The sequence below is a fragment of the Cyprinus carpio genome, chromosome B17 (assembly GCF_018340385.1).
Source record: "Cyprinus carpio isolate SPL01 chromosome B17, ASM1834038v1, whole genome shotgun sequence".
Taxonomy (NCBI): domain Eukaryota; kingdom Metazoa; phylum Chordata; class Actinopteri; order Cypriniformes; family Cyprinidae; genus Cyprinus; species Cyprinus carpio.
Window position 1 is genome coordinate 27,195,661 of NC_056613.1, and position 14,703 is coordinate 27,210,363.

The 14,703-nt window shown below is 34.7% G+C and overlaps 1 protein-coding gene across 1 annotated transcript in view; it reads right to left on the reverse strand.

The window, feature by feature from the left end:
• Window positions 1-14,703, reverse strand: part of alk (ALK receptor tyrosine kinase) — a 395,687-nt gene that overhangs the window by 299,579 nt on the left and 81,405 nt on the right. The gene's annotated exons all lie outside the window — the stretch shown is intronic.

Below are 14,703 nucleotides of genomic sequence, written 5' to 3' on the forward strand. Positions count from 1 at the left end.
AAACATTAAAATCATACAAAAAAAAAAAAATTAATATAATATTCATATTACAATAAAAAAAATAAAGGGGCTAAATAAAAGAATGTCATTTCCAAATAGCTTCCTTTACAAATTGAGAAAAGGCCTCCAAAATTTGCAGTTTGCTCTGTTAATTGTGATGACTTTCAAAGTCAAACATATTTAAGGTTTGAAGAAAAGATTAAGCCATTTTCTTGTTTTAGAGACATGCACAGTAAGGTGGTCCATGCAAGGAAATGGGGGGAAAACACTACCTAAATAAAATCATGAAAGTAGGCCAGATACTGCTTGTTAATCTCTCATTTAATTAGAGATTAGAGAGCGCTTATTGTCCGTCAGACAACATGTGCAAGGAATCTCAACTGGATTTCATAGCTAAGACGTACGCATTTGGACCTGTGGCATCTGCTTGCCAACAAAAGACATGCTGTCTTTAGATTGTGTGGACTCTGATAGAATAATAATAATTAACCATCTATCTATCTATGAACAAAAAGATTTATTAGTCTGTAAAAAGAAAAATTTCTAAGTAAAAAAAAACCAAAAAAAAAATAAATAAAAAAATAAATAACTATATTTAAATAGCAGTGTTATTACATAATAATTACAATGTAATTACTACGTTATTACAATAACAATATCTTTCTGCTTGGAATTGTGATTCTGCATGTCTGTTTTGGTTGGCTTGTTGGGGGAAGGGGGTTAAATGAAAAACTGTTTTGAATTTGTTACATATGTGACACTTATAAGCATTGCTTTCAAGTGTCTGTGAAAGTCATTGCGAGTACAAGGACAGCTCCAGGCTTCTGGTTGCTTTTGAAGTCTTGCATTCTGGTATTTGAATAAATGAAGAAAATTGCACCTTTATTTGCTAAAAAAATATATTCAAAGGTTTCTAGTGAGTGGTTAAACATTTTCAAAGCATTGTCACAGACAAAATTCTATTAAAAAAAAATGGTTTCTTTTAGATGATTTCTAAAAGTATTCATCTTTAATATATGATACAAATATTTGGTATTGTCTTGTGCAGCGATTAATCTTTAAAACAGTTTGAACTTTCATGAATCAAAATGCATATGCTTCATCAACCAAGGATGAATTCCCTTAATAGCATAATGAATATATCGTGCAATAAGGTCTTGTCTCTTTTGCACAACTGGGTGTCTCATGTTTATAACTCAAACCACTTCAAAATAAAGCCCACTGACTGAACAGAGCACACACACACACACACAGTTAATTAAACTCGCTCCTGTGAGATTTAGTCATTTACATCCATTTGCTTCCTCATAAGTCACTGTCACGCTGCTGTTTTTACACATCATTTAATATGCTGCTTCCTGCCTTAAACCAGTCAATTCATCTACTAGGATGGAGATGCAGATAATCTAGAGATCACAGAACAGTCGTTTCTGAGACCACATTCATCTTGAACAGCAGTGAACACTCTCTGAGTTATTTATTTCTTTTTTCTATTCATATAGCAATAAGTGCAGCGCTGGCAGTGGGAAGATTACGTTCCTACTGAAAAAAACCTAATTACAAGCCTGTCAATCATCTCACCTGTGTGATTACACTAGCATTTGTGTTTATCGCGCAGGCTGCATCTGGGAATAATTTACTACACTAAAATAGATATGCTAAATGTTGATTGACTAAACCATAGCAGTGATGCTGCAGGCATTCATTCCTCTGGTATTGGATGGTTTAAAGCCGTCCTGAGATTCAGACTTCCTTCCTTCCTTCCTTTCTGACATCAATTTAGTGATTGTGACTGATGTTAACCTTCAGACTGAGATGTTTTGTCACTGGATCAGTGCATAGCTATAATGGCACAACATAGCCTTGTTTGTCCATTATATTTCAAGATTGTATTTTAAACCTTTAGTGAAAGAAAGATATGGATCAGTCAGTATTTTAAGAGTTTTTTAAGGACTGAAACCACAGGAGAGGGTAATACATGCTTTTGTAAAGAACGATTCTCAGATGATTTGTATCTTTTGGGTCATCCCTGGTATGTGGTTATTAGTTCTATAACAATCTTTTGAATATTTGATAAGATCATAGTTTCTGGAATATTATGTTTTAATATGAGATAAACAAAATAAATCAATTAAGAATTCATTAATTCACTGCTAACACTAAAAATATCAGTTTTTTACAGTATTTATATTAATAAAGAATAACAAAATGGTAAGTTAACATGATGACACTAGGAATAAATAAAATAAAATATTACATATATATAAACGCACACACAGTGAATATTTCGAAAAAATTTGCATACATTTACATATAATATACAAATACATTTAATATATAAACATAGCATATTCTTAAATATATGCATGCATGTTTGTGTATTTATATATCCATAATAAATATACACAGTACACAGGGATATATTATGTGAACAAAAACTTTCATGGTTAATTTTTTGACAGCTTTTATTTATTTATTTATTTATTTTAGAAATATAGCAACATCTGCTCAAATAAAAAAAGAAAAAATAAATAAAAAAGTGAGATTATTAAATTATTGATTTAATTGTATTTTTTTTTTTTATAACAGACTGCTATTTGTGATTCCCATCATCAAGAATTGTAAGTTTAATGTTATCTAATATATTAAGACATGAGAACATGAAAAAAGAATATACATATATACATGAAAAAAAAAAAAAAAAAAAAAAAAAATATATATATATATATATATATATATATATATATATATATATATATATATATATATATATATATATATATATATATATATATATATATAATATATATATTGGAAGGAATGGTCCGTATAACCTAACAATGGCTAGTAAGACTACATGATGTACTGCATCCACAGAAATAGTCCTGTGGCCTCTTAAAAATACAGGAAGATGCAACATTGCCTTCCTGAGTAAGCATTATAATGTGGTGCATCAATCTGCATCAATTTAACAATACTGCATGAAAACTTACATTGACAAGCATAAGCACGTCTTGCCATCTTAGATTAAGGCAAAATCAATAAGTCCCCAAATGAGAAAGAAATCCTGCAACCACTTGCAACCTTTGCATCAGTTTGTGCAGACAAGAATAACTCAAATATTCATCAGAAAGTTTCAAAGTTTAGTAATTATTGTTTTCTATGATTAACTTTACAATAATCAATTACGAGCTCTATGAAAGCCACATTATTTTTTTTTTTATATATAGTGTGACCTAAAACTTACTAAAGTTTATAAAATAATGGTAAATAATATTTTACAAATAAAACTACTGAATATTGCATTGGTGCTATTTTCACAAGTGGTACATTTTCAAAACTCTAATCTCACAGATCTAAACAAATAATCGAAAATTCACTTCTTTCATACTGTACACTGTGCATTCACAGTAACTGCCTTTCAACAGGCTATTTCTGTCAAAATATAATGTGCATCTCTTCTTCTCTGCATCTATGCTAATCAATGAATCATTTGGTATATAGATCACAAGATTTCCATAGATATAGATTCTAATGAAGTGGTTTGCAATTTCCATACTAATTATAACGAATATTATAAGATATTATTAGATTTTATGATACTTTGATACATTGATACTGTTTTCACAAATAAGTTGAAAATTTGAAGTCAGGAGTTTTGAAAATATTACCAAAGTGAGTACCAAACCAATGTAAAAAAAAAAAAAGAAAAAAAAAGTAATTACACAAAATGTATTAGTATAATTCAAACATTATTACAGATTAAAATAAAATAAAATAAAATAAAATAAAATAAAATAAAATAAAATAAAATAAAATAAAATAAAATAAAAAAGACATCCACCCCACAACTGTAATGATAATGACACAGAGAACCAGCATTGTTAAAATCAATTTTAGAACCATTTTTATTCAGATGATGAATGATAAAACACATGAAGAGCTTGAGCATTTAAAGCGGGAACTGTGCAACTGTAGCACATGCCTATTATAAACAGAGCCTTATTGGTGTAGATGCTAATACAGTTATCGTTATAGCTACCGTTCGTGCTGTGAACAGGTCTTTACCCTGCTTTCTTGAATGTCTTTTATTCACTTGATCAACCCACACAGCCAAAGAAGAAAAAAAATTACGAACATGATAAAATAAATGGCTTTCATTCTCCAGAAAACTCAATCAGATCTGCAAGCGATAAGGACCTCAGAGACACAGAGGCACAAGGTATGGATATTAACCAGCGCTCCAATGGAACGATGAGTTCATCCTGGGCTTTGCTTGGCAGCCCAAGCGTGACGTTGTAGTGTATTTGATTACCTCAGTGGGGCTGTTGCTCACATTCAGTTCGATGTTGAACACATGCTATGTACACAATGAGCAAATAGACGTATTAAGACCAGCAGAACCGTATCACAGCAGATGGTACAAAAAGATAAACCTCTCTGTATGTTAACAAACAACAACCCATGTGACCTAAGCACCCATTATACTGTGCCTCAGGCAGATGAAAGAAGAATAAGTCATACTTGAGTCTTTTGGGATGTCGGTGGTGCCATTATTTGATGGTTTGATGCAGCAACAGTGCTGACAGATTTCCAAGTATCCAAGTACTATAATACCAAACAGATTTCAACTAACATCAATGTAATTCTATCAATCATACACTCAAAAAAATGACTCTTTAAAATAACTTAATTCAATTATGGACAGTGGTTCCACACAACCAAATAGTTTTTTATTAACATGAATGGAATGTTTTCAATCTATTTAAAATTATTGTGTTGAGACAACACAGATGAATAAAGAACATAAATGTGAAATAGTAATGTCCAACCAAATCAATTTAATCACTTTCCTTTAACATAAACCAATTAAGTTCATTCAACATGTTTTTGTTTACTAAAGACTGGCCAAATTTGTTTAATTCAGCCAACGTAAGAAGCTTGGTTTCAATCAAGTCAATTCAATTATGGACAGTGGTTCCATCCAATTAGCTTTTGTTCTTTTAACTCATGTGTGTCTATTTAAATTTACTCCCTCCAACAAAGCATTTTTGTGTGTGTGGGCGTGTAAGTGCTATTTAATGACTCAAAGGCAAGATATGTAACAAATGATAAAACTGTATTTGTTAAACAAGCACAATAAACAGATTTAAACAGCCTCCTCAATCTTACAGACTTGCAAATGGATTAACATTGTTTTGTAGTTTCAAAGCATTATTTGAGAAAAGCCAACAAAAATAAAATTCTTCCTCTTAATTCAGAAAAAAATAAAAAACACACAGGTTAGAAATTTTATAGAAATCAATTCTGTAATATATTAAACAACTTTTAAAGAAAATAAGTAACTTCTATGCTAAGCAGCCTCCAAGAAATTGGCAGCTTGCACAACTTCCTCTAAAAATAAAGTAAAAGACACTTTAAATTTACACTAAGAATGGATATCTAACGACAACTATCAAATGACATCTTGAATGATATCACTGCTGTATAGTCTAATGGATAGATCTTACCAAAAATTACAAGTGCCCTGAGCACCTACTGGAAATAGTCACCTTGCAACAATTTTGAACATAGATACAAGTTGATTAAGTGTAACCCACATTACAAAACGACACAAAACAGCAAAATGGTAAACAACCATAATTTCCTAAAACTGGGCATTTAAAAGGTAACCGACAAAACCTTCCAAAAAGAGACCTTACTCAAACACATCAGAGAAGAGCTTTGTCTTCAGTGCTTGCACTTTATTGGTTAACTTGTTTGTATCAAGCTCCAGAAATAACTTCTGGAATGCCTCGAAAGTGTACCTGAGTTCAGGAGGGTAGCTTAAGTTTAGTCCATATATCAGTCCCAGCAACATGGCTGTTGCATATGGTACACTGCAAAGGTCATGGAGAACTTTTTCACCTTCTAACACCACTCCAACATCTGCTGGGCTGTCTTCAATGCTGGTACCTTCGTATCTTATGACATAGATCCCCATTACAGCTTTCTGGATCGCCTCCTGAGCGCTGGCACCATCTGTATCCTACAGAGGAAATTTAAAAAGATGGAGAACCCTTAATTCCTGCATATTAACTGTGCCACAGCATTTAATATCCTTGCCTTTTTAGTTAATTAAAAAAAACAACCAAACAAACAAAAAAACACACCATACTAACCATAAACTCCAGAATAAGACTGCTAGGGTCTTCATTTAGGTAAACACACAGGGATTTGGTTATGCATTCCCTCTTCACTTCAATGTCATCAGTCTAAAGATGCAAATAACAACGTTAACAAAATACAATCTATACATTTTTCACAAAATCAGACACTTTCAACTGTCAGTCATTCCAGTCATTCATCCATGTGCTTAATTTTCTAAAGGGAAAGAACCTGCTCCTGGAGGACCACTGGCCTACGGAGTTTAGCTCCAACCCAATTAAATACACCTGAACCAAATAAAGGTTTTTAGAAGTTCAAATAAGACTCACTACAACTTCCAGGCAGGTGTGTTGGGTAAGTTGGAACTAAACTCTGCAGAACATTGGCCCTTCAAGAACGGGTTTGATCAAGCCTGTCTTCTATCAAAATATTTTTGTAAGATAATGCATTTGCAGCAGTTCACAGTGATATTTTGTATTTATTGTACTTCATATTTTAATAAATATAATCCCATTACATTTTTGTCTTTTGTGCATGCTTATGACCATTACCCCAAAACAGTTGAGAGGATACTGTTTTTAAATGGTTAGATCATACAAAATGAAAATTCTGTCATTAATTACTCACCCTCATGTTGTTCATCTTCAGAGTACAAATGAAGATTTTTTGATTAAAATCCAAGAGCCTTCTGACCCTCCAAGGGTCCTACCACGCTCAAGGTTCAGAAAGGTACCAAAAACATTGCTGAAATAGTCCACATGACATCAGTGGCTCAATCGTAATTTTATGAAGCTACAAGAATACACAAAAAAAAACCCTACCTTAATTCAACAGTTCCTCTCCTCTGCATGACCCCAATGACATTTTGACAAGTACCACGAAGAATGCGCATGCTTTGATCTGCACATAACGCATGTTCGTGGTGCTGCTTATGCAGAAAAACGCATGCACTACGTGTTGTTGCATGCTCTTGCCAGGTTGACTCAGAGGAGAAGAATTGTTGAATTATGTTATTTTACTTTTTTTGTGCAACAAGTAGTATTTAAGTATCATTAAAATACGATTGATCCACTTGGACTATTTTGTCGGTACCTTTCTGGACCTTGGATAGCAGGGTCAGAAACCTCTCGGATTCATTTCATCAAAAATATCCGTGTTCAGAAGACAAATTAAGGTCTTAGGTGTTTGGAACGGAATAATGGTGAGTAATTAATGACAGAATTTTTGGGTGAACTATATACCTTCAATTATGGCTGGGACAGTAAATCAATTTATTATTTCTGAGATTTTCTGAATGCCGTTTTCTGTAAAATCGATTCTTTGCTTAGTTTTTAAACTGTACTTTTTAAACCATACGCTCAAATATTAATGAAAAAGAGCGCTTGTGCAGTCATGCAAGTGGTCAAATGATTAATGTAAACACAGCTCAATATAAACACTCTTGTAATTTGCTTAAACCTTTTTGAACTTTATTAGTGATTATTTTAGGTTGAAGGTTATGTGTAAAGAATTGGAAGTAAGCAAAATATGGCTTTTTGTAAATCGCAATGCATTCGGAATATTTTAGAATCAATGTAGAATTGTTTCTCAGTGAATGATTTATTGTTCCAGCCCTAATTTTGTTATTATTAATGCTTTGTTGAGTGCATTTGTTCATACCTGTGTAGTAGGAAGCAAGAGGGTTTTAATTCTTTGCCCAGCGACGCCACCTCTGTTCGCAAAAATCTTCATAAGCTTTGCAATGTATGCATCCATCTTGGCAAAGAATGTTGACACCAACGGGACTGTTGAAATTCTCTCAAATTCTGCACAAACCTACAAACACAAAAAAGTAATTTGTTAATAGAACATAAATAAAAGTTAGATCACCCAAAGGGTTAGTTCACCCAAACATGAAAATTAGCCTGTCACAATACTTTTTTCTCACTCCTGTTGGTACACGGAAGTCGTGCAGTCAGATGATGTGGCACGTCAGGGTTGTGAAGTTAGTGAAAACGCCATTTACGAATTAGAAGCACAAAACAAGGATTTACAAAGGAAAGTGTCGGAGGATTTCCATTTTCCTTTGCTAAAGAATTTTTCACCCCTCTGTTCCTACATGTTCCAGAGGCACACACACACGACTCATATGTGCTACGTCATCCACCTGCATGATGTCAGCAGGAGTGAGAGGAAAACTGTTTTATTGCACTTAAAAATAGGGATATTTATATTACAAAAATGCATGGATTAGCTTCAGAAGGCCTTTATTTCTATTGCAAATATGCACACTTTATTTGCCGTTTAGTCCCATAAGCAAGGCTTGGAGGGACCAGAACAATTTTGATTAGATTCGTCTGAAAAAAGAATATCACACACATAAATGATGTTTCCAAGGTTAGGCACGGAGGCTAATTTTCATTTTTGGGTAAACTAACTCTTTAACAGCAAAGACAAAACTTCACTTACCTCTTCTGTTCAGAAAAGAGCAGGCCACCTGGTTTTGAAGTCTGCAATAAGTGGTTCCTGGATCACCTCATGCCTTCTGATGGAAAAAAAACTCTTGTCCATCAGCATTCTTACATTCTTCTCATTGTTCTTCTTTTTTACTTCATTTAGAAGCGTCTGTCTGACTGCCTCAAGAGTTTCATCCGTTTCCCCTTGTGGATGGGAAGGGCAGTAGTTCACCTCAGCCTTGCGTGGTTTTTTTACACGATATGCAGGACTGGATATTCCATCGGGCTTATGCTTGATTGAATTAACCGTGACTTCTGTGCAGCCGATATTCCTCAATTTTGTTCTGTAATTGCCAAGTTTATATTTTAAACTGGCTTTCCATCCACTGTATCCAGTTACAGAACCTCTCTCTTTTAAGCAAGGGTGCTTTTTAATGAGCGCTTCAGCCACCTGACCATATTCTCCATCTGAGGGGTAAAGTTTGTATTTCACAATTTCTTCTGCAAGTCCATCTAAAATGGACATTTTCAGCTTTGGGTCAGGACTGAGAAAAGTGCCCTGTGTTTTAAAGGCTGCATTTCCTTGTTCCAGTTTGAGCTCAGCATCATATGTGAAACGGGGCACAGTGAATTCAGCTGGCCATGCAGATGACTTTACACTAGATGACAACACAGGAGCCAAACTTGCAGAAGATTCAGAGTTTGCTGAAGTAGATGGACTAGACAATACAAGGGTGTCACAGGACAAGAGTGACGGAGCTAGTGAAGAGCATGCACTTTCATTTTGAGATGTTTCCACATGTGGTATGGGTAAGCCATCACGGTCACTTGATGTTACCAACAATACCACTTTCAGGGTACTTTTGTCTTGGATTTCTGATGTGGACATGAGATTCATGAAGTCATTGTCAAAGTCTGGGTCCATGAATTGCAATCTAAAATTTCCTTGGAGACTGCACTGCTTTGCAATTTCCTTTGATAAATCAGCAACAGAAGTAGGCAGTCCATCTTGAAGAATCACCCTCTGGGAGTTGTTCTCTCCAAGAATAATTCTTAACCGAACTGAAGTTGTCATTGTAGTAAGTCTGTAAAGAAGGAAATGGAACCATGGTCATTTTTAAACATTTAAAAAGAACATGTCACCTTTTATGCGATTACTTGTCTCTTCAGGGTCACCAAACGCAAAGGACCAACCATATAGTCTGCCAAAGGATAGCCGTCAGCTAAATCACCATGTTCTAAGAATAACATCTCTCTTGTTGGTGATACACTAAGCTCAAAGGCCCTGAAATGTTCTCTGTACCAACCACACAATCGCCTCAGTATGAAGCACAATGTCTCTTGAACTACACAAATCTGAACAATTTCTCCAAAGTCAGGGAGGCCACTTGTAGTATCATGTGCCAGGATCATACCATTTCTGAAGTTCATACCCTTGCTAGAGACGCTCTTAGCAAATATGGACCTCAGATACATTTGGGTATTTGTCTTTGATCATCTGAGCTACCTCTGTCTGCAAAACATCAAGAGGAACTGGAGATGCAGTCGAAACTTCCAGTGTTCCTTTTTCATGACTACTTTTCAAGTGGTAAGAAATCATTACCTGATGTTTTACAGCGAGTGAGCGGGGAACATTTTTGAAGCAATTTTTATGTCGTGTGACCCTGCTTAAAAAAAGCTGTGTTTTGCTTCAAAACGCATAGTCCATAAATGGACAAGAGGGCCAAACGATTTTACCATCTCAGGGTAATGTTCCAAAAAATGATGTTTTGGCAGAAGTTTGACATCTGGGAAAAGTTCTTGATATCTCTGCCTGTGTTCAGAAATTTTCATCTCAAGATAGGATATGGATTCATCTGTGTGGACTGGGGAAACCACCAACTCAACAATATCCTTCAGGTCCATTAGCACCTGCCATGCGGGCTCACCTTCAGGTACAACATGTCCAATCAGAAAAGGGAGAAATCTGATCATGCTCCAATTTTCATGGGCGTTTCCCCCAATTGTGTTACGACGTGAAAATGTGAATGGAATTGCATGAGGCTTGTTCTTCTGGTCTTCCCATTTGTAGGGAAATTGAAGAATATATTTTATTGAGGCTTTCCAGTGTAAAGTGTTTCTTGGATATCAACAAAGCCAAGCACTATGCAAGTTCCACGGGCACCACACACCCTCAAAAATGTCATGTAGCACATCTGGTGGATAAGCTGACAACACATTGAAATGAGAGAGGTGCTTAGTAAAAACACAATCTCTTTTCACTCCACAACAGCTTGTACCTTTATCCTGTGCCGTTTTCACATGATCTTTATGAACTTCTTTGGTTCTGTGGTTGAATGCACCAGACTGAACTTCTTTTGCCTGCACATCAGAACTTTTCCCTAAACAAAACCGACAAAAGAACTCTCCTGAAAAGCTTTCAACAAAGCCAGCCATACCATGAGCTGCTAGGTTGTCTGCCACCACGCAATAAACAGTACCTTTAATAAAGGTTCCAAGAAGATGAATGAATAAGCCATCTTTTTCAAGAATTGAAAGATCACGCAGAAGAGGCTCAAGAACTTTCTCATACCCATAGTGTTTCAAATCCTCACTTTTGCACAGGACAGCCAAATAGATTGAGGAGAGAGAGGAATGGGAGCCTGGGGGTAAATTGCTCAAAATCCAGTACACAGCAAAGAGCTTATGGTTTTTTTCTGGATGTCCCAAGTGGGTTACACACTTCGAAATCATCTGCATATAAAGTTAATGAAATTGTTAAGTCTTTCCCAGACAACAAACTGTTTTCTTTGAAGTGGGAACCATCCTGAAATGACCTGTAATCATGGCTGCTGCAACTGGCTGGACTAGTTCTTGCTCTGTGGTTTTCAACAACTCTGTCAACAATGTCCTGCTTAGTCAAGAGCAGCTGCAAAGACTTCAAAATTGGAACGTACTGAAAGGTGTTAGTCTGTTGTTCATCAAGGCAGTACTCAACAGGTTCCACAACACTAAAGTTGTCCTTATAAAACTGCTTGCGCTTATAGGTAGTGCATAAAGAACCGCCTCTGCCTATGGCTGAGTGTAATGGGTTGGATGCGATGGTATCGGCTATTTCCTTTATAACACATTCATCAACACGAAGTTCATGTTTTTCCAACACCTGCTGTACACTGGCAACTGAGAGAGGAACGGACACAGAATTTAACAGGTAATGCATCTCTTCCAAAAAATCATCAATGGCTAAAGAAGGAACATGTACAAGATGTTCCAGTTTTAACAGCATTGCTGCTAAATTTTGAACAACAACATCAGTGTCATTAGCCATTTCACTGTCATCATCCAAAGACAAACCACTGACCTCACTGTCAAAATCTTGAACGGCTTCATCTCCAGACTCTGCTAATTGTTCAGACATGGTAACTACACCAAACTTAAAGTCATTTAGTGCATGTGGGCTGTGTTTTCTGTTTTTTATGTGACTTAAAAGTTCCATATACATTTGATTGAAAATTACAGCCAGAAAACATGCAATGAACGGTTTCATTTCTCTTCAAATGACTGTTTATGTGAACAAAGTATTCTCTTTCTGATGCAAGATTACTGCATGCACACAAATGACAACTGAAGGTAGACCTTCGTTTGTCATTTACTCCTGAGCGTGAAGCATGATTTCTACTTAGATGAATCAGTAGAGCATTCCATGTCTTGAATGAACAAGGACAGTCTGAATATGTACAAGAATATCGCTGACTACGACCATAATGTCTGTGCTGCAGTCTGTGATGTTTTAGTAATTTAGATCTTGCAGAAACTGTAATTCCACAAATTTTACATTTCCACATTTCTGAAAGAGAATAAAATCACACACACAAAGTAATAAACATTACACCATAGGAAATAGGAAGTGTAACTATGGATGTAAAACAAGTTAACATTTCACAATTTAAAGGTACACTAACTTTTTTATTTAAAGGGGTCATAATTTAAATTTTCCCTTTCTTTTTGGAGTGTTACAAGCTCTTGGTGCATAAAGAAGATCTGTAAAGCTGCAAAGAATAAAGTATCAAATCCAAAGAGATTTTCTTTATAAATGTTTTGTGCATGACTGCGGTCATATAACAGAGCAAACAATGTAGCTTAAAGGAAAAAAAAAATATGCAACTGTCATTGGAATTAACCAATGTGCTTGTAAAAAAAATAAAAATAAGATATAAATCCACAAAATGCATGCAGTTTTTTTTTTTTTTTAACAACCTCATGAACTCTGCTCCTGGCCAAAATTGCATCATCAGAATTATGGTAAAAAAAAAAAAAAAAAATCTATAACTAAAGCAGTGATCTAGACATGTGTTATCATTTGGAATCTTACAACCTCAGCTTTCTTTTAACATAAATCACTTTTCCATTTGTGTTATATAAAATAACCTGCAGGCATAATTACATGTCTGAAGCATTTCTATAGTTTGAACTCGAAGTAGTGAACGGGTTGACAACGTCACTGTATGACCATGTTAATAATAATAATAATAATAATAATAAAAAAAAACAACTTTAAATACGTTAATTGTGCTTAGCCACGGGTTGGAACAATAGTCGGGAAAATTATTAATAAAAAAAAAGTGCTTTAGCGTTCACTTACCTTTATCCAAAACGACGTTTTCACCGTCACATTCGTTGGCAATCGTTTATTTCAGCAAAATTAGCCAGTGATAAAGTAGGACAACGTGATCAAATGTATGCTGTAAGAAAAAAACGAATAAATTTACAATGTTAAAATTTCTCCAACAGTCAACTGTGGCATTATTTGAACTGCTTATATCATTAATTCGCCAGAAAACTATTCTGAATTCTAATATGTTGTCCCCATCCTTTGTTCCGCAAGCACACGTATAAAATAAGTGTTTACTACAGAAAATCACGCACTTTCCACGTGCAAGTAAGTTAACATATTCCAACTGCATGAAATAATCTATTAATGGCGCAATCAATTAATTACACACAACGATCGACTATACTAACCGAAATTCGCAACAGAAATTCACTAATACTTACACTAACAGAAATTAAAGATTTGGGATTAACACAAAAAACTTTAGACGTCCTTACCTTGCTGGTAGCTTTGCTCATATCGTTGACGCCATGCTCCTTCTTCGCGCGTCTTCAACAAGCACGTTAAAAACGTCACATCCGGCTTTTGAATATATCGAAATTAAACGCTTTGTGTTACTTTAACGATTCATACTTACGTATAGTGGGATTTTAAACAGCTTAAGTTATTCAAGCACAATACAATAGTGTTTTGGAGGATAATGATATTTATTTGTGGTGTCTTAACAGAAAATAATTGAGTAAATAAAAAACTAGCAATAAACTTTGTTTATTTACTGTCATACATAACAAAAAGATATTTCAACCACCCAACCAATCAGTTTAATTAAATACTTCCTAAAATAAAAAAAAGTAATTCTCAGGTGAAAGATTTATAGGTATGCTTTGCAGTTTTTGGGGCAGACAAACCATGTGGTTAGGAGACACAAATAGCCATCAAGACTCATGTTCTCACAGAAGTAGTGTCATGTTCTCACACTCAGTCTATATTGTTTGCAACTCATGTTAGTTCTGTGATATAATGCAATTCATAATTAAGTAAATTGGATTGATTAGATCATAAAAAGTGAGCAAAGAAGCAATTCAGATGAATGGCAAGTTATTATATCTTGATTATAGATTACTAAGACAAAAAGACAAATACTTTATATTAAGGACTAATTGTCACTGTTGACTAGCATGCATATTACTAGCATATTGGCTGTTTATTAGTACTAATGCCTTATTCTGGTGAGAACTGGACATTAAAATAAAGTGGGACCAACAATGTTTTTCTTTGGAATAACATGATCAGTTCCCAATAAGAACAGGAAAATGCAATAACACTAAACATATGGTCAATTTGGATTTTTTTTTTGTTGTTGTTGTTGTCTACAAAAGCTTAGATGAAAAGCTTACTGACCTTGTACTACAGCTCTTCATCGTCAACATTCAGAAGTTGGAAAACATGCAAAATATGTTTAAAACAGTTTTGAATCAGTCCAAGATAGAGAAAATAAGATTACACATACAGTACCTGTCAAAAGTTACT